The sequence below is a fragment of the Lycium barbarum genome, chromosome 9 (genome assembly GCF_019175385.1).
Source record: "Lycium barbarum isolate Lr01 chromosome 9, ASM1917538v2, whole genome shotgun sequence".
NCBI classification, from domain to species: Eukaryota; Viridiplantae; Streptophyta; class Magnoliopsida; order Solanales; family Solanaceae; genus Lycium; species Lycium barbarum.
Window position 1 is genome coordinate 104,234,691 of NC_083345.1, and position 26,489 is coordinate 104,261,179.

A 26,489-nucleotide genomic window follows, 5' to 3' on the forward strand; every position below is an offset into this window, starting at 1 on the left:
TATATTGTTAAAAATAAATATGAGGTTACAAAAATTATAAAGCAGTATGAAGAAAAATAATGTAGAGTGTAGATCCATATCTACAAAATATTAAAGGTCAATAAATAAAATTCATATTAAACCATTTTAAGTAGTATCTTCTTATTATCCGTAAAAATTAAAACAAAACAAAAATAATGCTCAAAGAAAGAGTTGAAGCAAGTATTTGTAGGAAATATTATATGTTACCCTAACAAAAGTATTGAATAGATTAACTTGAAATCTCAGATTCCTAAACTTGAAATTACAAATTATCCACATAATTACAGTTACTGATCCTCGACATGGTTAAGATATAACATAATAAATGTTATAAACCAAAATAACATATACATGGACGTCAATATTAAATTTAATTTTTGTAATAAAAAAGATATCAATGTTTGAGAGGACTAAACATTTAATTGGAGTTGAATACTAATTTCAAGATAGTTATCATAAATGTAAAGTAGAAAGGCATAAACAATTTCAACCTTTCTCATCAGAATACAATTTGCATTGCTTGTTTTTCTTTTTCCGCTTGAAAAAGAAACATCAGCTGCTTGTGATTCTCCATACAAGCATGTGTACTCCATTATATCTCACATGTAATTTTATCGTCCGAAGGCTGCCCAGGTTCTTTGACAACTTCCACGTCCTAATCATTTAAAAAAAAAAAAAGGTATATGAAAAATGAGCTCATAGGTAGAAACAATTAGTTGAAGTATTGTACGTACTCGTGTGTTTTTTTTTTTTTTTACATGTACTTTTTGAAAATCAATAATATGTACAGAATAACCAATGAAAAGATATTAAGGGAGATGCTTATGCCGGTAGTAAAATAATTCCGGAACCGTGTATTCACCTTCTTTTAAGGGCCCAAACGGTACTGATGCATAACCCATTAGTCTTTAATAGCTTCAATCCCCTTGTTAGTGGTTTGCTAGAAAGTGTCATGCTTGACCTTGTTACATCATGATCTTTCTAGTCTAGTCCAGCGGACATGTGTTCCTTCTTTAAATACTTTTCGTGATGAATCTTTCCAGCTTCCGTTATGTTGTACCAGTTAGAGAAAAGGACCAAAATCATCCATAATGTTTAGGTTTGGATCAAAATCATACATATTCTTTCACATGGTGCACTAATAGTACATTATGTTTGCATAAGTGGTGCACTTTTAGTCACAATCCCAAATAAATTTAACGGAAAAGAACAAAAATGCCCCTGAACTTTTAGAAAAGGTATAAAAATACCCTTTATTCATCTATTTTGCTAAAACTACCCCTCAATTCAACTTTTTGAGAATTTATTCCCCTTGACTAACGGACAACACTAATTTTTTTTAAAATAAATTGCACATGACATTTTATTACTGAAAAATTGATTTATTCTTTTAAAAAGAAATCTGAAACCTTGGAATTTTTTTAAATTTGGAAAACTTTTTTTTAACGAGTAAAACCTTGACTAACGGACAACACTATTTTTTTTTCTTTTCAAAATGTGAAAAATTGGATTTTTATAAAAATCTGAAAAAAATAATTTTTTTATGGAAAAACTGTGTTTAAAAAAAAAACCAGAAAACTATCTTTTTTAAAATCTAGAAGAAAATTATGGAGTATTAGTTTTGCACATTTTACTTAAAAAAAAAAAAAATCAGTTTTTCAGATTTAAAAATTGAATTTTCTAAAAAAAAAAATGGGGTTTCCACCCGTTAAATTTTTTTTTCCAAACTTAAAAAAATTCCACATGTTTTAATGAAAATCCAATTCTGTTTTTTTTTTTATATATATATATATATATATAAAAGGCTTACTACATTTGTTTTTTAAAGAAATGGATGTTGAAAAATTATTTTTCCTTATTCTACAAATAACGATTTTTCAGATTTCTTTTTAAAAGAATAAATTAATTTTTCAGTAATAAAATGTCATGTGCAATTTAATTTTTTTTTTTTTTTTAAAAATTAGTGTTGTCCGTTAGTCAAGGGGAATAAATTCTCAAAAAGTTGAATTGAGGGGTAGTTTTAGCAAAATAGATGAATAAAGGGTATTTTTATACCTTTTCTAAAAGTTCAGGGGCATTTTTGTTCTTTTCCGTTAAATTTATTTGGGATTGTGACTAAAAGTGCACCACTTATGCAAACATAATGTACTATTAGTGCACCATGTGAAAGAATATGTATGATTTTGATCCAAACCCAAACATTATGGATGATTTTGGTCCTTTTCTCTACCAGTTACATATGTATTGATAGTATAACTAAAGAAAAGAATGTTGCTTCCAGGTCCCGACCTTTTCGATTCCTGAAATGAATTTAAACGTTATAATTAGCTCTTAATTTAGCTGGTATCGTGCGATTCCTGAAATTATTAGTGATTACTACTGGATTATTATTTATTATGGACAATTCTTCAACAAATTTGTACAATTATTAAGATTAGGGGTGTACAAAGTAAACCGATAAACCGCACCAAACCGATAAATCGAGTCAAACCGAGAAAAAAACCCGACTAGTGGTTTGGTTTGACTTGGTTTGATGTTGAAAAAAAAAAACCCGACCATAATTGGTTTGGTTTGGTTTTAGCTAAAAAAAGTCAAACCGAACCAAACCAACCCGACATTACATTTATTTAATTTTTAAAATATTTATTTGTAATGTAATTTATAAATATTTATTAAATTTTTTCGTAGTTTTTAATCTATTATCATATTATTAAAGCTTGAACTTAGAATTTCGAATGCGAATAAGTTTTATATCCTATAGATGTTAGTAACTCATATAAAGTCTAAACCAAAACCAAGTCAACACTAATACTAACAAAAAAAAATCAATTTACCACTAGGAATGACAATAATGTTGGATATCTATTCTTTAATTTTGCATAATTGGTTTAGAGAGTGAAAATACATAACATAAGTGTTTTTTCTTGTCATGTAAATAATACTTATTAGTCGTACTTATTTTAGTATGACTTAGTATTTTTAGATTATGGTCATTTTCTTTATGGTTTATTAATTAGCAATATTTATTTTAACCGATTTTATTATCTTTTGTTGAATATTTTAATACAACGTCATCACTCTTCTCAATATTTTAATACAACGTCATCACTCTTCTCACATTTTGTGTTATTTTCTTATGAAACACCTTAATTACATAGTTGTATCTTATTAGGACTAAAGAAATATTTGAAGCAAAAGTTATATGTTTTGTATCAAGAATATTCCGGAAAAAAAAAACCCTGAATAACCCGAGAAAACTGAATAACCCGAGACAACCCGAGGTTGAAAAACCCGAATCTTATTGGTTTGGTGTATAAATTTAAAAACCCGACGCAATTGGTTTGGTTTGGTGTTTAAAAAATCCGAACCAACTCGGTCCATGTACACCCCTAATTAAGATGAATGTGGGATGCTAAATCATTAAATGTAATTAACTCCTCCACCTTTTCGAACTTTTGCAAGTAACGAAGAGAAGTGAGCCTACTTTGATTTTGCTAGTTTTTATTAGGGCATTCAGTAGTTTCAGTATTACTATTCAATATTTAATTAATTATATGTTTTATTACATTTTAATTTATAGCAGATGCAAAATAGTAATCTAACTTTGAAGGTAGGAGTTTCCCACTTTTAGTATAACTAGTCCTCAGACAAGTGCATTGCACGTGTATTCAATACTAAATAATACAAATATTTTACGCATAATGGTGAGCCTATTTGGCCAATATTTATTGTCATTGCAAAGCATAATCATTCTAAAAAATAGCTATCACATGAATTTAAAATATTCGAACCACTTCAATTATGCAATTCTTATAATATATCAAGTATTCAACTTGACAGTAATTCCTATTTGTATATGTTAACAACACCTAATTTAAATGTGTGTTTGAGCAATATCGGCTATATGGTTGCAAATGATTCGCATCTTAAAAGTTTTCCTAATTTTTTAAAAATTGTAGCCTCCTCTGTGTGCCCTTTTTGCTGATTCAAAATTATGAGTCATTTCATCTGTCAATTCAACAGAAAGGAAAATATAGTTAAATTATATAAAAGACATTATTCGAAACCAGTGCACGTAGTTTCAACCAAGAATATATGTTTAAGCTTTCCAAAATGTAAACAACGAGAAGAAAAAGAACAAAGTTGGGGATTCTAAAAACATATAAATCCACAATCGATCGGACATTCTGACCGAAAGTTAATATACACACATTAACTTATAAACATAACATATGATAAGAACCCAAATGAAACATTAATATTAGTAAATGAAGATACACTATTTTATTCAGTAATTGATACAACGTTTTAAGAGAAGAAATTGAGGGGGAAAAAAACTGTGACATGTTGCAGCATGAAGTGCAGCAAGAAAAAGAAAAAAAAAAACCATCGAATTTTTAGGAGAGAAGAGAATCTTTGACAGAAGCAGTAGAAATCTGACGATGATCTTATATAGGGATTAGATAATTTTATATAATAAAATTGAGAATGTGAATAGTTGGAATAATTATCCCACTACCGTGGAAGATGGAAAGAAGCAAAACGGATTTGGAGTTAAATACATAACGGAAAAGGGCCTAAAATACCCTCGAACTATTGAAAATGGAGCAAAAATACCCTCCATCCACCTTTCAGCCCCCAAATACCCTTATCATCCACCTATTGGGTCTAAAATACCCTTATCACCACCTATTGGGTCTAATACCCTTATCACTATCAGAATCTTTTCATTAAACACGTGTCATTTTTCTATTGGTTGGATTATAAAATTAATTAAACTAATTAACTTTTGCAATATTGACCAGATAGTGCCCCCCACCCCCCGACCCCACCGTGAATTTTTTTTTTTTTTTGAAAAAAAAGTTGACATTTTTTTTTTGCACCCCACCCCGCACCCCTACCCCCCCCCCCAAGACGCAAAAAAAATTAATATTTTTGAAAAAAAAAGTTTTGCCATTTTTTTTTGGATTTTTTTAGCTGGGAGGGGAGGGGGGCGTAGGGTGCGGGGTTTGGGGGGTGGGGGGAGGGTGCGGGGTGGAAAAAAAAGTCAACTTTTTTTTCAGCTGGGAGGGGGGGGGGGGGGAGGTGTAGAGTGCGGGGTGGGGTGCAAAAAAAATATTGTTACGCTTCTCAACTTCCTAGTAAAAAGCACAAGTACTGTGAAATGTCTTGATAAATTAAAATGTCTAATGTAATTGAGTTACCAAAAAAAAAAATATCTCACCCTAAAAAACATGGTATATTTTCAACCAAAAATCTAAAAGGCACAAGTGTAGACTACAATATTTTTTTTGCACCCCACCCCGCACCCTACACCTCCCCCGCACCCCCCCCCCCCCACCCCCCCAAAAATCTAAAAGGCACAAGTTGACTTTTTTTCCACCCCGCACCCTCCCCCTACGCCCCCCTCCCCTCCCAGCTAAAAAAACCCAAAAAAACGTCAAAACTTTTTTTTTCAAAAATATTAATTTTTTTTGCGTCGGGGGGGGGGGGGGGTAGGGGTGCGGGGTGGGGTGGGGTGCAAAAAAAAATGTCAACTTTTTTTTCAAAAAAAAAAAAAAAATTCACCGGGGGGGGGGGGGGGTCGGGGGGTAGGGGGTTGGGGGGCACTTGGGTTATCTGGTCAATTAGTTTAATTAATTTTATAAGCCAACCAATAAAAAATGTCACGTGTTTGACCAGAATATTCTGTTAGCAATAGGGGTATTTTAGACCCAATAGGTGGATGGTAAGGGTATTTGGGGGCTGAAAGGTGGATGGAGGATATTTTTGCTCCATTTTCAATAGTTCGAAGGTATTTTAGGCCCTTTTCCGAATACATAATAATTACGGAAATTCAAAGCTGAAAATCAGTTTCTTTTTTTGCTCAAGGATAAAGTTGCCTCTCAACTGTGCGTCATTATAGTGATAATTAGGGATATTTATTAGGCAAATTATTTAATATAAAAAAATCTTTTTTAAAAGAAGGGCATTTTCGTAATCTAACTTTTAATTTGGGAGCTTCCCACTTTTAATAAATATTATATTATTATATTATTAAGATGATTATGATTATCATGATGATTATGATGATATGATAAGTTTCATTCATATATTTAAAAGATTCTTCTGCAGGTGATATTCATATATTCAATCCTATATTAATTCACTACTTCACCAGAGATCAATCGTCTCTTGCTTAGTGTAATCATCGAAGTCTGTCAATCCAACTTACTCTATTGCTCCATGACACTACCATATACATAATAGAAATGAGGTAATCTGTTAGAAATGCTTTTACTTTAGTCATGTTCCCTAATAATTCTTTCAACTTGGTATCAAAGTTCCCATAATGATGCTTAGCCCAGAATGAAAAGACACGAAGGACAAATTAAACAAAAGAATAAAATGGAATAGATGAAGCAACAAATTGACTTTACTGGAATGGAACTTAGTGGTATAAGTACTTTTACCTTCAATTTCTTGGCATCCACTCCAGATGCAACCTTACAGGGAATGAAATTAGAATAGCTAGGGTATGGATCAAGAAAAGGAACTTCTTTCAATAGATTAAATAGCCTCTTCCTTTGTTGCACCAATGCCACTTTCACATACTGGCATAAATGACACAATAATCAGTGAAGCTTTCAAATAAAATATGATTTCTTTACCTATAAAAGAGATTAGAAAATTTGGGGAAAGTTATTTAACAATACTCAATGGAAAGGTTCGACGTCCTAAGATACCTCCAGATAAGCGGGATTCTGTAATGCAGCATATGTAGCAACTTCAGCAGCAACAGACGCATTATATGGTTGCTTTTCTCGCCAAAAGGAATTCAACAATACTCTGGAAAAGCTCCATATCCGAATCTAAGTCCAGCTAAACCTGATGATAGGGATACCACTCAACTATACTTAAAGCCCAAACACCCATTTATGACACCACCTGTAGACACAAATTTCACGAATAGGAACACACACGAAGTCTTCATTACTACTACAATTTGATAATATGACAAGACAGATAGAGATGAGCATGTATCAGCCACAACTATAAGATCTTGCACTATATCAGCAAAAGGGCAATAGCAGCTTATGAGTTTTCCAAGCAAACATATTGATTTTTTGTCAAATGGAAAAGAATGAACCTACCAGCTCTTTTGCTGAACGTACGAAGAACAATCAGATTCCCGTGCTTCTTCACCCACATCATCTTAGACTCCATTCCAGAAAACTCAACACATGCTTCATCCAATATTACCAATAAGGGCAGATGAAGTATTTTCAGAAGAGTTTCATCATCAATTATACTGTTCAACAACAAGATAGATTGTCAAAATGGAATGACAACTTGAAGGAGGTCGGTGTCCCAAAATGTATAATAGCAAACTAACTACCAATTGGAAAGCGAGCAAAAGTACAGTCTAATAGAAAATAGATTTCAGTTATTCTATTTCCTGGGGTGCAGAATACATGCCAAATTGTGGAAAGCCTATAGAAAAAATATTCTGTGTAAACAAATTATTTGATTTTTTTTCAATTAATTAATTTTTAATCCACTTTATTGGATAATAGTGGTGTCCGGACCAGATTGCGTGCACCTCGACTAAATCCACAGAGTACCCAGAGACGGATCCAAAATTTGAAGCTTGTGGGTTCTCAGCTAGCAGTGTCTGTTCTTACTGGGTTCTTAGCTCAAATTTCTTATATATTTGAAGGGTTTCACATTATAAATACAAGATTTGGATAAAAGTTGTGGGTTCCTGCGAACCCACCCCCAATGGTGTGGATCCGCCCCTGAGAGTACCCATTACCTCCCACCGGCAAAGGTATCGGGTAACTAAGCCCACCAAGGCTTTGACAGATGGGAAGAAATCACCTTGTGTTTAAGCACGACACATATACTATCTTAAACATTCACAGACTAGATGCTACAGACAACTACTACAGCATACCTCCAAGTAGGCCTGTGCACGAATCGGTTCGGTTCGGTTCGGTTTTGGCCATCATCGAGTTGAAATTTCGAATTTCGACTTTCTAAAATTCTCAACCAAACTCGATCCATTCTAGGTTCAATTTGATTCGTTTTTTATTATTTCGGTTCGATTACACAAATCGATTTGTTCGGTTTATTCGAAATTTAAACAAGCAACTATTTCATTTCAGTTTTAGAGTAAACATAACAAAAAATAATGAGATCCTAAACTTGCAGCCTTATAACCAAGACATTAACCAAGAAAAAACCATAAACTTGCAAGCATAATAGCATATAAATAGCAAAACAAGAGCTTGACAACTTGTGCAAGCATACAAATCCGCCAACACCACATTACATATACCAAATTAGTCATATTAGTCACTAGTGGCATATAAATTCGGTTTGTTCGGATCGGTTCGGTTGATAATTGAAGCAAACCGTAACCGAACCGTTAAACCGTAATATTTTACAATTGCATTTGTAAATCGAAATCGAATTGTATTATCCAAATTAAATTATTCGAATTGTTTCGAATCGGTTCGGAAATTCGGATTGAACCATTTGTGCACAGGCCTACCTCCAAGACCCTTCGCTGGAAAAGTTATTCCAACCAAGGAAAGAAATAAGAATACACCAAAAGTGCAAGTGTTTCATCTTCTTTATTTCCACCACTGGATCATCAAAACCATTCCAAAACCTTTCAACCAATGCCATGACATATTCATTCCATGTAGCGGGTTGTAAATATTGCCTATACCTTATGAAGGATAAGTGCCACTGAATGGCCTCTCCATCTAGCTGCAAAGCTGCTACCCTATCTTCTCTTCTGTAGCCACATTTTCCACGGAAAATTTTTCTCAATTTTGAACAACCAAGATCGCAAATCTTCACTTGAAAATCTCAAGATTCCATTCTTGACCAATAAGAAAAACCGGAATTGTGAGTGTTGAAATAAACTGGACTCCTGTCTCTTTGGGATCTTTCACCAAACTGTCTTCCTCCTGAGGTCCATTTTCCAACTCCATTGAGTTTTGTCCCCGCAATACTCCCCAGATGCTGCAATTTGTTGCCTTAATTCAAGCACTGATTGGTCGAATTTAAGTCAAATTCGAGACCTCCCCTGCAAGAGTTCCCATCTCTGCCAACACTTTCTGCATCATTTGGTGTAATGTTCCCACTTCCGGGAAAGAACTTTCACTAATAGGTTCTCCTTTCGCTCTAGTACACTTCGCCATTGATGCCAACGATTCACTAGCTCTGATACCACTGATAAATGAATTGCAGGGATCAACAATAATCCGAGAATTCAGAGCTGACTTCAGGAGCCTTTACAGAAGCTCGAGAATTGACAGCCAAAGATAAAGAGAAAGAAAATTGAAGAAGAAGAAGAAGAAGAATATAATAGGAAAACACGTAGTACTCTGATTGATGAATGTAAAGACTTGAATATAATGTTATATACTCCCTTACGAGCTATCAACAAGAACTAATTTAGTTAGAAAACCCAACTGTTGTGAACAGTCTAAGTAACTTCCGAAAACAAACAGTAACTAACTTGCGGATTTGGCAATTAACTAACTCATGGACTAATCTGAATTACATTGAAATACATGTATCAGAAAAGAACATGACAATTACTTTTGTTAAGTTTTATAAACATCTTTAGTTCACAACTTCACATGCATGACCAAACAACGTATTTAAACTGCCAAAAGGCTGAGTCAGGCATTCAACTGTCTTGAACTCAACTGCCGGCAGAGGTAGCTCTAGCTATAGTATTTAACAGGAAATGAGTAGAAAGAAGAAATATTTTTGACAGTGCAATTATGCAAATATGTGTAACATATCAAAAAGTCCCCAGACCCCACTTGTGGGATTCCACTGGGTATGTTGTTATTGTTGTATAACATATCAAAGGGTGCTTCTAAAATCTTATGGTTATAAACATGTCATGTCTTATATATAAGAGAGAACCATTAAGTGTAAAATAGAATGTAAGAATTAAATAGTTTCCAATATAAAGGTGTTAATCTTTTTGAATCGACCAAAAAGAAAAGAGTCATACAAAATGGAAAGGAGGGAGCATATTCTATTGATTTCGGAACAAAGTAAAAAAATCCCAACACAAAATAATATCGCAGTTTCAGACTATATCAAACTAAATTTAGAGGATACATGCCAAGAGTTAGTCAACCCAAAAAGTTAAATATCTCAAAAAAATCCAAACAAATTATGCAAAGAGCCCAGAAGTCCCAAGAGAAAATGATTGCAAAATAAAAGACAAGTCAAGTTAACCAGATACAACCCATTCCACAATCAAATTAACATGCAGAAATGAGATAAAGAAGATGTTCTTGAATTAACATCTTGTATATAGACAAGTGAATTAACAGAAAGCTAACAAATTTACCAAAAACTGATTTAAAAAAAATATAGACAAAGTGAAATAGAGAGAAGCTTACAAGGGCACTTTGAGTCCATGATGTCACGTTATACTGACAAAAAATCTAGAAAAGATACCCTAACCTTGTCTATAAGCTACAAACCAGTTTTAACCATAAGCAACCAATATTCAGTACGTTGCAATCAATACAAATGTTAGGGGCCAAAGATTATCAATAAGAAAAGACAAAATGAAGCGTGTGGGGAGGATCTTGGAAATCTTGGGAACTCTAGTTCCATTTTAACATAATCCTGAGATGTAACATTCCCTTTGTATCTGGCAGCAATGACGAGCTTTTCTAGCACGGTTGCATGCTTGAGCAAATATTTTACCGATGACAATACTAACTTATTTTTCCTTAGTGGTCCATAAAAAGAAATGATCTTGATGGCCTTCAGATCTAGCAATGAGCAGTTAAAATTATGTGTCTCAAACCTCCTGCTTCGTTCATCCTCATTTGTGTACTTTGACACCAAGTCCGGCAGGAAAGAATCCTTTATATTATTCAGTTATTCTCCAAGGATCAAAGTAGAAAGCCAAGAAGTTGATTGTAGATAAAATGAAGAGGTGATGAACTTTAAGATTCAATCAACATATCAAGTGCTTAGCAAATCTTACAAAGGGGTACATACAAACAACAACAAAAAATGTTTCAGAGCTTCATTATCATTTGTCTCTTGGCATGAAGTTGAGTGCTATCGCCGTTTTAAATATCTTTTTCCTACAACTATAAAAAAAGTTGATTGTAGAACTGGCTCTACTCATATAATCAATTTCCATAGTGACAACATGAAATTCTTGTCAAAGCAACTCAAGTTCCTCTAAACTTCTTACATAAACGGAATACCAAGCACAAGCTACTGCAGATTTAGATCCTTAAATCCTTGCAAAGCAGCATTCAAATGAAATTTTCAGAATTTAACTAGGTATTCCTTGGAGGAATTTCTATGAACATATCGAGAAATTCTCATATTGATGGACAAGCACAACTGTAAAATGGTGCAAACCAAATCTAAGATGGGTAAAACTACACGCGGGTCGCAGTTGCAGACAAGGACAAGGGGGACCAGTATGGAACAAATAATATGGCTGAAGCATTTGCACTTTTCCTATGGGCTTAAATGGTTTCTTCAACATGGTATTGATGAAAGCCTCGACACTCGCGTTCTAAGGGGAACATTTTTTATTATTTACCTTCATCAAAGCCGGAAGCAAAGGGCAAAAACTCCAAAACTATCAATTAAAGGGTTGAAAAGAATTCTTAGAGATCCAACAAACAAAGCAAAGAGTCTTTATACATTTTGGGGATACCATAGTATTGTAAAAGAAATATAGGTCTAAACAAAACTCACTCTTGTGTCGTGATTGAACCCGTCAATGACCAATGTCTCAAGATTCGGTGAACTCTGTAGAAATTTGCAAATTCCAGGCAAGTCCAATTGTTCGAAGTTTCTATTAAGTTGTAAGGATTTCCGGCTTGATGGTGGAGGCTGCCATCCTTTCAGTTCCAGTATGGACAGGCACTTATAAACCAAATAGATAAACCAGAATATGTCAAAACAAGGAAATGCTACATACTTAATAAATGGCATGCAAATTGTTAAACAACGTTCAAGGTAGGTTTGTCGATCCAAAGATGGACTTTTAAACACTTTGAAAACTCATTCCACATGACTTAAAGATTATGAGCAGTGCAAATCAATCCTCATTTTACATGTTGTTATGTCCATTGCAAACTATTTATTTTCAGTGTTCATCATCCAAACGGTCTTGTTTGAATCACCTGGCACGATCCAACTAGTTTGGTACTTACCAACTTGGTTGTCATCATATTATCCTATATCATGGCATTGTTGATGTTACTAAACTAATGAATTTAATAGCAAATAAAAAGTCCGAAATTGGAAAAAAAAAAAATCTGAATTTTGGACAGTGAAAAGTATGAATAAACCTCAATGCACCAGGGACCTAATTCAAGATTCTCAACACGGGCAACGCTGTGAAGAAGTTGCTTCAAACTGCTAGACTCCTTCTGCCATTCGTCCCCATCTCCATAATCAAAATCTAAGTAAAGGACTGCAGTGATAAGTGAAGCCACATTTCTCAAGTGTATCTCACTGCACGGCCCCATAAGTTGCAAACTCTGAATATATGGGGCTACTATTTCAAGCCAAACGTCACTTCCATCAGTTTCATAGTTGATTAATATCAATTTTCTCAACTTCACATTGCTGATTTCCAGATGACGAATGCCCCAAAAATAGTCCAACTACAAGCACTCCAAGTTAGGACAACCAGATAATACCTTTTCCATGACACCCTCCATCAAATTCAGGCGCATAATTGAAAGAGAAACGAGATTTCTCCAATTAATACTACTAGAAGGGTTCAATTGGCAGTGCCGTAAAACCAAATTTCTCAAGGAGGTATTCTTATATGCAAACTGAGGAAGCTCATATATTTGGTCATTTATACAGAAAAGTCCATGTGTAAAATCTTCAACATTAGCAAGTTTAGTGGCAAAATATACCCATAAATCGACATCTCTAAGAAATTGATCCTCGCGAATATCTAAAAAGACGCTGAATTTTTCGATTTTGTGGCAAGACCTCCAATAATGAAGCTCTTTATGTGTGGAAGTCACGAAATCATGAATTTCCTTTTCGGTTTGGTAAAAAGGGAGGATGAAATTGAGTGATACTGGAACAGACATCCAAAGAAACCTCCATCGTTTAGATAATAAGCTTGTTCTCACAACTTCTTTTGCTTCCGGCAACATAGAGAGGATGTGGAGTAGGATCGAGTCGGGCAAATCACTGAGTCAGTCACCTTCCGCCATGATTTTCCTCGGAGTTGCAATTTGGTAAAGTTGACGGGGTAGTCTGAACTCAAAAGTTAATTCATTTAAATCTCACCTATCTGATATATGAATATACCCTATCTGAATTGTTTTTTCAAACACATAATCATCCTATCATCATAGTATACTAAAAGTCAAAAGTTGATTTACCAAAATGTCCTTTAAAAAATGTTTGACTTTTTTGACCTTCACCAAAAAAAAAAAAAAAATCACTGGCTTAGCTTCTTGGACTTGTGTGCAACCATTTACTACCTATTGAAACTGTATAATTAATCTCAACCTTTGAAATGTTTCTTTCAATTTTCAACATTTATTTATTACTCATTCATGCACGCCAACCTTCTCTCATCCGTTATTCTGTGGATCTGACTAGAGACTCATAAATCACCAAAGAACTATTGCTTTTCTGTGTTGCTGGTCGAATTTCTGTTATTCATTTGATATTCTCACATAAATGTTCTCCGCTTTTAGCTGTATTATCATTAGACTTGTGCTTGATTTGTAAACTACTTGAATTAATTTATCCATTTGCCATCAGATTCTCATTAATTGTCAATATTGGTTTCACCAGCTGAAAGGGATGGATGCAAGTATTGAGATTTTTGCTACTGCAACATCTCTTCTTTTCTCACATAAGAAATTACGAATTATTTCCTTTGCTAATTAATCAGCCCAACCCGCCCATTTAACACCTCTACAAATGGGTAACACCATAAACGCTTATATTCAACAAAGGAGGAGACAGAAGAGAGACTTACTCTTGAGCGTCGTTCAATTTTCAGAGAAACAAATAAGGTAGTGCTGACCCAGTGTAATCCCACAAAGTGGGGTCTGGATAAAAGTGTACGCAGACCTTACCTCTACCATGAGAAAGAGGTTATTTCCAAGAGACCCTCGGTTCAAAGAAAGAAGAAAAAGAGGCAGTAGCAACAAGCAAAAATAATAGCAAGATAACAAGGTAATCGAGGCTAAGGAAACAACACATAATAATAGCAAGATAATAAGGTAACTGAGGCTAAGGAAACAGCACATAATAATAGCAAGATAGTAAGGTAACTGAGGAAACAATAGATAATAGAATCTAAGAATAAGAGAATAAAAAAGTAATGCTAAAATTTAGGGAATGAGGAAAGAAATGCGCCGATTACACACATCAGAGTTGTATACTATTATCTTGTTCGATTTGGACTATTAATTTATTGATTCAAGCGTAAGCGCTGTTACCATTTGTAATTCCATATATATTCTAATTTTTGAATAATTTTGAGGAAAATGAATGAAAGGAACATACAATAGCTGAAGTATCATCCACAAGGAGCATTAAGTGAGATACGCTTCACAACGTGCTTATACCTCATAAAATAAAAATAATTGAAAGAATCACATAAATCCAATCAAACCTTGATTGTTTGTTTTTATAGGTTTAGATGATATCCAATCATCTTAATCTCGACATATAAACTACTATATGAAGATCCATAGTTGTCATTCCCAAAAAAAATTGTATTTCACTTTTCATGTATAATTATGTACTTACATTTAAAAAAAAAAAATTATCTTAATTTAAAAAATCATGTGTAAAGAATCTCTTACTTTTCTATTAGAGCATATTCATAGCAATTTTAGTCTATTTTGATTACTATATTAGTAGTAAAAGACCTTTACTTTTTGTTTATTTGCTGGCTCAATAAGACTTCTCCTTCTTGAATTTGAGTGAGATTATTAGATTGATAGCCTATCAGTGTTGTCAGAGGCGCACTTAAGCCCTGAAGCGAGGCCCAAAACATGTTGAGCGCTTCGCCTCACTTTATGTGCACTTCTGTATCATCATCAAGGCTCTAAGATATACTTTTCCTTGCCAATGAGCCTCTCTTGATGAGGTGACACTAGATAATTAATATCTCACTTTATCGTAATGTTTTTACAATTTCTTTGTCCATATATTTGTTATTCATGCTTATTGTTATTAGTCTTGGACTAAACATATATATATATATATATATGTTCGCACCATTGCGCCTTTTTTCATTAAAGCCCACGCTTTATTTGCGCTTTGCGCTTAAAGCCCCAGGTGACCTTAGAGCTTTTTTGCACTTTTCGATTTTGATAACACTGTAGCCTATTAGATCAAACATATTGTCTTCATTTATTTTATTTTATTATTTTCCAAGCTTTTATTCCAAAATTCACCTACATTTGATCATTGTAGGTTTACACGATATCTAATTATCTTGACTTCGGCGAACAACTCATCATATGACAGTTCATGTTAATCAATCACACAAGCTTGTACTTTATTCTATCATCGATAATTTTTTTTGAGAATGAAAAAAAAAAATTATTGATGAAAGAATAAAGTATAAGTTTGTTTTATTCTTTCATCTATAATTATTTTATTAAAAAGTTTTGTTTTACTAATATTATTTTATTTTATGAAATCATGTACCACGGGAACTATCGAGAAAATGGTTTTTTCTCTTCCACAAGTAAAGAAAGATTTAATTATACAACTGGCCGAACACCAAGACAGCTGGTGAGTACGAAAACCATGAATAACTCAGGCTACTCCTGAAGCCTGGAGTTAAAATCAATCACAGCAATATCTTCATTGACATCTTTCATTTTACACCAAAGACCATTTTCAGATACATATTGATCTCCATAAGGTGTTATGCATGCAAAATAAAAATTTATGCTGCCCATCAAAAATATGTGTCAATCTAGAGTACATCTAGAGAATCCTCAACATCTAAGACTAAAAAGTGCTATAATATCTTATGTAGTATTTAGCATTAATCAAATTCAAGCTTTGTTCATTAGCAGGTGTACTCAAGAAAACAAAGTAAAATCGGTCTCACGTTCACTCATAATAACATGTCTCAAGAAAGGATCTGATGGATTCTATATAACTTGGTAAAGAAATAACCCTTTGGCAGCAAGGAAATAAGTGAACAACTAGAATGTTTATGGGAGGGAGAAAGTCAATATCGATCTTTGTAACACTATGTTGTATGTAGCTGAAGCATGAGAACACTTAGATTTTTAAAGAGATATGTTACAAGGAGAGCAGAGCCAAACGCAGATCAACTAGATAATCGAAATAACTCATTGCCCATATAGATTTGAGATATTTAATGCAAAAATGTGTTTTATGTAACTAATTGCTCTAAAAGACAGCTCTTTTTTTCTTTGATAGTACTTTTATTGGACAGTTTAATTCAATAAGATTACTCCAATGCTCCAAAAGTACCTTGCTCAAGAAGTAAATGCTACAGCTGGAAGGAAATGAAACTCACTTTTTCCCTTGTATGTTCCTGTTTAGCAGGATCCTCTTCAACTAGGGGAGCATATTCACGTGTCGCTGCTGGGAAAAATTCATCCAAATCTCTAGTGGGAATGATGTCCTGTAGCCAATGCTTCAACCTCGGGTTCAAGGAACAGATGCACTGGTTATTGCGAGCTTGATATGGATAAGAGGTATGATATGAAGGAAGCAATGGAGAGGATTGAGGAAGTAAAAGAGAGGGATGGGGATGATGACTTCTACTTTTCTTACGCAAGTGAAGTTGATCTGCGGTCTTCAAGAGGATTATCTGATTACTTCTCTCAGGTCTCATTGAACATTTGAAGTGTACGCCCTAAGGTTTTTAATCTGTTCAACTCATCATCGTAATGGGTCGATCAGACTTTATTTTGTTTTGATGCATGGTGGGGAGTATATGTTTTTTTTATGGTCGAGTCAGTGAAATCACCATGTGGATAGCCACTGAACAAAATAAATGGAGTAATTAATATAGAGAGGTAGAAAAAGATAGACAGATCCAAGAAGGCAATACCAGTTTGAAAATAGCGTTTGTTGCAGAACCTCTGAGTCCAAGTAAAAGTAGCTTCTGCACCATTTTGCGCTCTAAATAATTTGGTATAATTGCTGAGTTCATCCCTCTGTCCATGGGAATGGCCTGAGGTACCGCCAATGATAACAGTGAGAACAGTAGACCTCGTTGATGCCTGTAAAACAGAAAAATATAAGTACCAAAAAAACAAATATTAGATATTTAATAAACAACTAGCTGACTAACAGAATCAGAACTGCGGCCTAAATCAACTCTTTTTTGCTACCTTTCCCATGTGTCACCCCTGACATTCTTTTGTCCTTCTTCCTCGTAACGACCATCATCATACACCAATAACAGGTGCAACGGGATCCACTCCATAACAGGTGCAACATCCAGGCCTAGAGATCTTCTTGATTCTGAAAGAGTTCTGGTATAGATATCGTGGGAATTGCACCAGAATTCACATCAAGGGGTTCTACTCTACGAAATAATATACTGGATGACCAGTATACTGTAATGCTATTGAGTAATCAAAGTCAGCACCTGCCTCAGTGAGGAGAACTCTTGGAGGAAGCAACCTCCATGGAATTCGTTCTTTATTTAGAGAATAAATAAAGTGGGAGAGAGCAACTATTCTAATTGCAGCAAAAGGAACGAGTACTAACAACTCCTTCGATACTGACAAATATTTTAATGTTTATTTTCCATCAATAAAAATTAACATAGGCCAAAGAAAAAAGTCCTTGGACATGTAATGAATCTTGACATACTATTTTGGCAAAAATGATTTTCAACAAAAAATTTCAAAGTAAAAAGACATGATCAAGATTCATCAAATATGAAAAGAAATCACAAAAAATTTAGTGCAAGCTTTCTTATATGCTGATCAGAGAATAAAAACATTGTTGCTAAGACATTAAAAACTACTAACAACTCCTTGGATACTGACAAGTACAGTTCTAGCCATGTCTATCAACTACAGAATCAGTTTCAAACATAAAGCAACAGCGGTAAAGTATGTTACGATCAATACAAACAATAGGGGTCAAAGACTATCAATAAGAAAAGACAATTGAAGTGTGCGGAGAGGATCTGGGAAAGCTTTGAAACTCCTGTGCCATTTTAACATAATCCTGAGACACATCACTCCCTTCAAACTTGGCAGCAATGACGAACTTTTCTAGCACCGTTGCACTCTTGAGCAAATATTCCACCAATGGCCGTGCACACTTATTTCCACTTGGTGATCCAGCAAAGTTAATGACCTTGATGGTCTTCAGATGTGGCAAAGAGCTGTCAAAATTATGTGTCTTGAACCTCCTGCTCTGTTCACCCTCGTTTGTGTACCTTGATAGGAGGTCCTGCAGAAAATAATCCGCTATATATATTAAATAGTTATTCTCCTTAGATGGAAGTAGAAAATCAAAAAGTTGATTCTGGATTTAAAAAAAGGTTATGAATATTTAGATTCAGCCCTTCAGGGACATGTCACGTGCTTCACAAATGTTACTTACATGCGAAAAAAACAAAACTAAATGGTAAAGGCTTCATTGAAGCTGATCCTTCTTTTTTTAACAAAAAAACAGATCCTCTGTCTCCTCACATAAAGTTGAGTACTATCCCTTGTTAAAGATCTTTTCTTACAACTACAAAAGAAGTTAAATGTAGAACTGGCTGAATCAGACCATCAATTTTGAGTGGCAACAAGAATTATGTCAAAGCAACTCAAGCTGAACTATTTCCTTGAGGAAAAGAAACTGAAAGCAGATTTAGCAAAGAGAAACCATCAACTTTTTTGAGAAACTGGCACTGAGCAAAGAGAAACCATCAGCTTTAAAGACTAAAAAAGCAGATTCTGAAATCCTTTAAAAAGCAGCATTCAAAATTTCAAATGAAAATTTCAGAATTTGAACCACGCATTCCCTGGAGCCATTTCTGTGAACGCATTGGGAAATACTCACCTAGATGGTCAAAACTAAATGTGAAGTGGAGTTCCCTTCCTTCAAAATTCATAAGAAAGCCAAAAGTCTAGCTCCAATAATGCAACAAGATGAACTTCCCGGTTAGATCTTAATTTGTGTGAGCTCACATGTTACTTGAGAATACTCCTCTCGCTTTTTCTCTTTTTTAGTTCTTATGGGAGCAAGTCTCTACAAGTTAGAAGCTATTGTTGTAAAGGTCATCAAGTGCTTAGGCTAGTTATGTTTCACTTTGCAAACAAGACTCCAGAAACACTCTTTTCAGTTACACATTAGAGGCTTATCTCCTACACACTTGTCAAAGATAGAATCTTCTCGATCTTCTTGAGGAATGAACCAGTTCAGTTCTTATCCTTTTTTGGAATAGGTAAGGCAGTCAAGTCCCCCTCTTTGTGATTTTTTATCATTGTTTCATATACCGCTAAGGTCGTTTAAATTAAAAAAACAAAAGAAAAGTTCTATTATATTTTTCCTAACGTACTTGAGATCAGAAGTATGTTGATATACCATCTTCTTCTACTAGTAGTAGTTATTTGATCTTTGATAACACGACAGTAACAAACTAAAGGTCTAAAGTGAACTTACTCTTGGTTCGTGATTGTACCAGTCAATGACTAAAGTCTCAAGATCCGATGAACTCTGCAGAAAGCTAAGAATTCCAGGGAAGTGCAACTGTACTATGGCTGCATTGAGTTTTAAGAATTTCCGGCTTGATGGTGGAGACTGCCACCCTTACAGCTCCAGTATAGATAGGCACTTGTGAACCAAGTAGATAAACCAGAATATCTTAAAACAAGGAAATATGACATACTTAATAAATGACATGCAAATAGTTAAATAATTGAAAAACAGCTTGGACTATACGATTGTGTTTTGCCACAAAGTGTTCAACGTTAGTTTGGAGATCAAATGATGGACTTGTAAGCACTTTAATTAAAGAGTGTGATGAATGTAAATGAATCCAAATTTTACATGTTCTGACCATTGCAAACTATTATTCAAAAAGGTCTTGTTTCAATCACCTGCCACTGTCCAGCTGATTGGACATAAGAATGTAATTATTTAGTACTTACCAGCTTGGTAAACAGATTATCCTAGATATGAACTAATGAATTTAATAGCAAATAGAAATTACCGAATCGGGAAAAAAAAATCTGAGTTATGGATAGTTTAGAGCATGAATAAACCTGGATGCACTAGGGACCTCAAGATTCTCGACATGGGTAATGCTGTGAAGAATTTCCTTCAAACAGCTACACTCCTTCTTCCACAATTCATCCCCATCTCCAAAATCAAAGTCTAAATAAAGGACTGCAGTGACAAGTGAAGCCACATGTCTCAAGAGTATCCCATTGTACGACCCCAAAAGTTGCAAATTATGAACATAGGGGACTAAGATTTCTAACCAAATGTCATTATTCTCATCTTTGTATTTTTTATGATCAATTTTCTCAGCTTCACAGAGCTGATTTCCAAACGATGAATGCCCCAAATAGTATCCATTTCCAAGCACTCCAAGTTAGGGCAACCACAGAATACCTTTTCCATAACACTTTCCGTCAAATTCATCATTCTAATTGAAAGAGAAACGAGACTGGTCCAGTTTACACTACCAGAAGGGTTCAATAACCAAATTCCTCAAGGAGGCGGGTATTTAAATGCAAACTGAGGAAACTCACATGTGTGATCGAATTCGTAAAATCCAGGTGTAAAATGTTCAACAGTAGCATTTTTGGTTGCAAAATGTACCCATAAATCAACATCCTTAACATAATGGTTGCTGTACATAGAGAGACAAACACTGAATTATCGCAATATTTCCAATAACAAAGCTCTCTATTTATGGAAGCCACAAAATCATGAATTTCATTTTCTTCGATGGTGTAGTAGCCGTCGATATTGAGTGATACCGGAACGGACTTGCAAAGAGACCGCCATTGTTTAGATAATACACTAGTTTTAACAACTTATTTTCCGTCGAGCAACATAGAGAGTATGTGAATTAGAATCGACTCTGGCAAATCATTGAGACGGTCTTCTCTAGCCATGATTTCTCTCTGCATTTCCATGGATACGACTTTCAGTTGAAGAGCAAAGGATATGTGGACTGACACCGATTCGGGTTTATTCGTATTAATGGGTTATTTTGAGGAAAAAAGATTATTGTCAAGAATGGATGAAGGAAAATAAAACAATCTAGGAATACATAATTTTCTCAAGATTAGCTAATATTTATTTCATTAGTCATCCATGTAATTACATGTTTATAGAACTAGAACTACATTGAAATGTACCCTTGTATTAGGTTGGCGCCTCTTTGATTGACTGGTAGAGTACAACTGCTACTGTTAGCAATTTTTGAAAGATTTTGAAGAAGATGATAGAAAATTTCTGTGTAATTTTATTAATTGGCCTTGTCTGTATTTATACAAGTATGTGCATCAGAAAATAAAAAAAAATAAAAAGGAAAATACATAAACTTTGTACACTTATCCTACTCCTATTGTATAGCATATAACAACATTATAACTACCTACCTAATGATGCCAAAACCGTGCTGGTCATGTGCTTAATTTCTGATCCTTCTATTTTGTACCAGTTATAATGTTTGATCTAACGCCTCATATTTAATTCATCAACTAAGTGTTGGAGCGTCGAGATGTTGTCCACGTGTTTCATTCTTGTGAGGAAAATATAAAGGTTTCATCTCACTTATCCTTGAAGAATCCGAACTCTTTCTTGTCGGATATTTTGTGCTTCTCCTCTTCGTCTCTTCCTTCTACCTTGACTTAATCGATGCAACAATGGGAAAATTTATGGGTTGTTCTTCAAAAATTTTGTATGTCTTCCACTTGCATTTCGGTTTAAGGGTTTGTGGAGGTGCGTTGATGGGTTATTTTGACCCGATTGGGTCAGTGGAATCGGGTGCTACTTGGGTCTGTAATTCATTTTTTTGCTCGATTGTCCTTCTTTTGGGGTGGTCATTAATTTATTTATTTTTTCGTGCAGATTGCGCTTCATTTGGGGTGGTCTTTTATCTTTGTCCTTCAAATTGGTGACAAGTTTTGTCTTTCGCCTAATACTTCAAAATTGTGGGTTCGAATCCTAACTTAGTTAAAAAAATCACAAGGTAAGGTAGAAATTTTGTCTCTGTCCATGCAAATTTGGGCCTGAAGGACAAAAGTTAAAGACTACCAATTTGAGGGGCAAAAATTTGTTCTTCGCTTAACACCCAGAGGTCCTGGGTTCGAATCCAGGCTCAGTAAAAAAAAAAATCGCAAGGCATTAGTTGAGTTTGCCTTAACACAAACTTTTACCCGAAATTAGGCCTTAAGGTAGAGGTTTGCAAAATTTCAGCAAAATAATCTTTTTTTTTCCTTAAGACAGAGTTTGAAACCCAACTAATGCCTTGCGATTTTTTTTTAAAATTTTTGACTAAGCAAGGTTCGAACCTGGAAGCAAAAGGCTTGTAGCGAAGGGCAAAAATTAAAGACCACTGATTTGAGAGGGAAAAATTAAAGACCATCCCCCAGCGAAGGGCAATCCTGCAAATTGCCCTTTGTAATTTGGAGCTAATTTCCCTTCCTCAAATCTCAAGCTACTGAGGGGGAACTTTTGACATTTTTAAATCTACACAAAATATACCCCACATTTCTCTTCGCAAATATAACGGAAAAGGGTTAAAAAATCCTTAACGTATCCGTTTGGATTGACTCATTTTAGGTGTTTTTAAGCCAAAATAATTTTTAAGTACGTTTATATTATTTGAGTAAAGTAAAAAAAAAAAACTTTTAAGCACTTGTTGTAAAACCAAAATAATGAAAATAAGCCAAAATCATAAGCTATAATTTCTAACTTATGATTTTTGGCTCATAAGTCAAAAGCCATAAGCCCATCCAAACAGGCAAATAGCTTAAAAATGTACTCTTTTATGTTATTATCTGTTGCGTCTTGTAATTGATTATCGTATTAGTTGTTGCAGTTACTATTACTTTTCTTCATAATGCTTCTTTACTTCCATAAATTCTTGTCTGACTTTCTTTGTCATGCTTTCTCTTGAGTGGAGGTCTTTCGAAAACAGCCTCTTTACCTGTCATGGTAGGGGTAAGGTCTGCGTACACTGTACCCTCTCCAGACCCCTCTAGTGAAATTACACTAGTATGTTATTGTTGTTGTTGTTAAAAATGCATGCTTTCCGCCTATTGGATCAAATTTGTCCCTCCTTCTACCTATTAGATCAAAAATACCTTAAAATATTAGAAAAGGCTCAAAAATGTCCTTCTTCCATAATGGATCAACTTTACCCCTAATGTTATTTTCAAACTTAAAATTATCCTCTATTAACAATTACATTATATGGCATTTAATTAAATTTTAGTTAAACACGCTATTTTTATTTATTAGTCCACATAAAATTCTTTTTTTGTTTTGGTGCGGATTGCTCTTCTTTTGGGGTGGTCTTTAATTTTTGTCCTTCGCTGTAACATCTCGTAAATCTGAATTAGGTGTAAATGTATTAAATGGGAAGTAATGTGACATTTTAGGCATATGAAGTCCTATCAATATGAGTTTGAGTGAAATAGTTGATTTAAGACCAATACCAAATAGTGAATTTCGTAAGAGTTCTCAAGCTTGTCTAAATTTCAGTAGGTTTGACTTCTAAGCCGGTTTCGTGAAAATAGGTTAGGAATTTGGGAAAACTTATTCAATGAAAGTTGTAGGTCTTCGAAATACTTTTCCAATGGCAGGTCACCCAGCTCAAACGGAGCTCTCTGCTAGGAGTTATGCGCATTTTACTGAACATTGTCTGTGCAGTGTAAAAATTAGGTGTGTGCGGCGGGCGCCCCAGGCCCAATTTTCAGGAAATTCAAAATTTTGGCACTGTCGGAATAGATACACTGTGTGCGATGCCCTGGGAAACACACCAGGATATTTTATGCCTGAAGCGAATTTTTCCGAATTTTATAAAATTAACTTCATAATATTCATTCCCACTTTGTTTTGGCCGATTTTTTAGAGGAAACAACCCTAGGGTTTCCCCAAAACATATAAGGTAAGTTCTTGATCAATTCCCATCATTAATTCATCCATCTAATATCAAATTAACCTTAGTTCATCTCTCCAAACCCTAGATTCTTGAAAACTCTAGAGAGGAGAAGAAGGGGCGTGTAGAACTTCATCTAAAAGGTATGAACTTTGGTTTCCCTAATTTAATTAATGACTTTTAGGCTTGTATATATTATACTACGCGATTGAAATCTACTAATGATTCACATGTGGTTCAAGAACATGTTTCTAGGCTTAGAAAGCCCTAGTTTCCGAAACGTAAAGAATGTTCGTAGAAACGAATAAAGCTTTAATCTTTCTCATCTAAATCCATTGTATGTTGACTGTTGAACCTTGGGAATTCCGTTTTGCTAGCTTTTAGCTGGATTTGAGGTACGTCTCTTTTGAAAACCTTCTTTGATATATGTCTCTTTTGAAAACCTTTTTTGATGTATGACTCTTTTGAAACCTTCTTTGATGTATTTCTCTTTTGAAAATATTCTTTGATGTATGTCTCTTTTAAAAATCCTTTTTGACTTCAAAGGTGATTTGTATGTGTCTTTTTGAACATACTCTTTTGAAACGATTTGTGTGACTTTGGTTGTGGTTTTTGTGTGAAGAAAAAACCCACATTAAACCTTGTTTGTACTATATTATATATACGTATTCATGATTTCTTTCCTCTCTAAGGGATGACTAAAGATTGAGACATAAATCTTTGGTATTTGAACTCGAATTACCCTTAAGGATGTTTAAACTTGAGATTTGGAAAGCTTGATTATCTCATGTGAATCCTCTATAAATGGATTATATTGAACTTGAAACTTGTTTAAAGAAGTGCGTCTGTTTTTCTAAAACTAAAATGAATTGATGTACCCCTATAATGGGGAGATGAACATAATCCATGAGGAATAATTTGGCTATCATGATATGACTTGGGATTCGATTTCTATGCCATGATTGATGATTCGACTAATATGCTATGATTTGTATCTTGTTTGTGTTTGGGCCTGTATGGGCAAGTTGTGCTAGTCCAGAGGATGATTAGCCGTTTTTTATCCTAACGTATCGCTACGAGTATTGCTGTGTCGGTCCAGAGGACAATTGACCTCCGAGGCATATAGCCTGGAGCATCTATTGCTATGTAAGTCCAGAGGACGGTTGACCTCCGTGGTGTATAGCCCGGTGGATCTATTGCTGTGTCAATCCAGAGGACGATTGACCTCCGAGGAGTATAGCTCGGTGCATCTATTTTTGCGCTAGTCCAGAGGACGATTAGCCTCTGTGGTTTCCTAGCCCGGAGTATCGATTCTTTGATCTGCCTATGAGTGGCTTGTTTCGTATCTTGGTTGTCTGTGAGTGGCTTATTGATGATAATGAACTTGTTCGCTTGTGAGTGACTTATTGATGATATTGGTCTCGAATGGAAAAGACTCAAATGGTAAAAAATAATTTACTGAATCGAAAAAGATATATACTTGTCTTGATGGTTTTCTGTTGATTATTTTGAGTTGTACGATTGATCTTGTCTTTGATTTCAAATTATTCGATTGGAACTGGTTTCACTAATCATTATTGTATTACTTATTGTCCCCGAGAAACTCACTGAGTACCCAGTACTTAGGCATACCATTGTTGTCTTTGATGGTGTGTTAGGTAATGAAGAAGAGCAAATACCGACAGATCTCGCGAATTAGGAGTACTTGCTGCTTTCCAGATTGTTGGTGAGCCCACACATTTGTTCACGAGTTTTCATTGAGTCAAATATACTACTTAGTAGTTTCGGGCTGTGTCCTGAGTTAGTTTATTTTTCTTAGAAGCTCCATAGACAGGTGTCATAATGTGGGTAGTTGTGATGCCATTGCTTGACTCGTTGGGTGTTGCTACGTTTGATGATAACTTATTTATATTAGATTTTCACTGATTTTATTTCATAATTATGATCACGATTTATTTAGCTATTTATGGCTTGTTTAATTAAATAATGAAAGATTATAGAAATGGACTTGATGGTTATTGGTCTATAAGGTGCTTTCAGTGATGTTCATACCATCAGATGTCTGTCACGTCCAGGGTGGGTTTTGGGGCGTAACATTCGCTTAGAAAGGTGGCCCAAAATACCTCGAGGTTTTGGGTTTGAACCCCTGCCCAATTAAAAAAAAAAAAATCAATCTCAAGGCAAGACTTTATAAAAAGTCTGCCGCATGTTTTTTAAAATTTTTATAACTAAGTCAGGGTTCGAACCCAGAACCTCAGGGTATTTTAGGCGAAAGATAAAAATTAAAGGCCAGCAATTTGAAGGACTAAAATTAAAGACCACCCGCAGCAATTGCCCATTCCAAACC

At 34.6% G+C, this 26,489-nt stretch overlaps 1 long non-coding RNA gene and 2 pseudogenes across 1 annotated transcript; all 3 read right to left on the minus strand.

Moving 5' to 3' along the window:
- Positions 1–5,922: 5,922 nt before the first annotated feature.
- Positions 5,923–7,303, minus strand: LOC132611378 (uncharacterized). The gene is made up of 3 exons (XR_009571612.1): positions 7,155–7,303; positions 6,747–6,948; positions 5,923–6,614 (listed from the first exon to the last, which is right to left on the minus strand). It is a non-coding gene; the product is annotated as an uncharacterized LOC132611378 (long non-coding RNA).
- Positions 7,304–8,243: 940 nt separating this feature from the next.
- On the minus strand, positions 8,244–13,265 carry LOC132609229 (F-box/LRR-repeat protein 25-like; annotated as a pseudogene).
- Positions 13,266–18,010: 4,745 nt separating this feature from the next.
- LOC132612103 (probable F-box protein At1g60180) lies at positions 18,011–21,036 on the minus strand (annotated as a pseudogene).
- Positions 21,037–26,489: the final 5,453 nt, after the last annotated feature.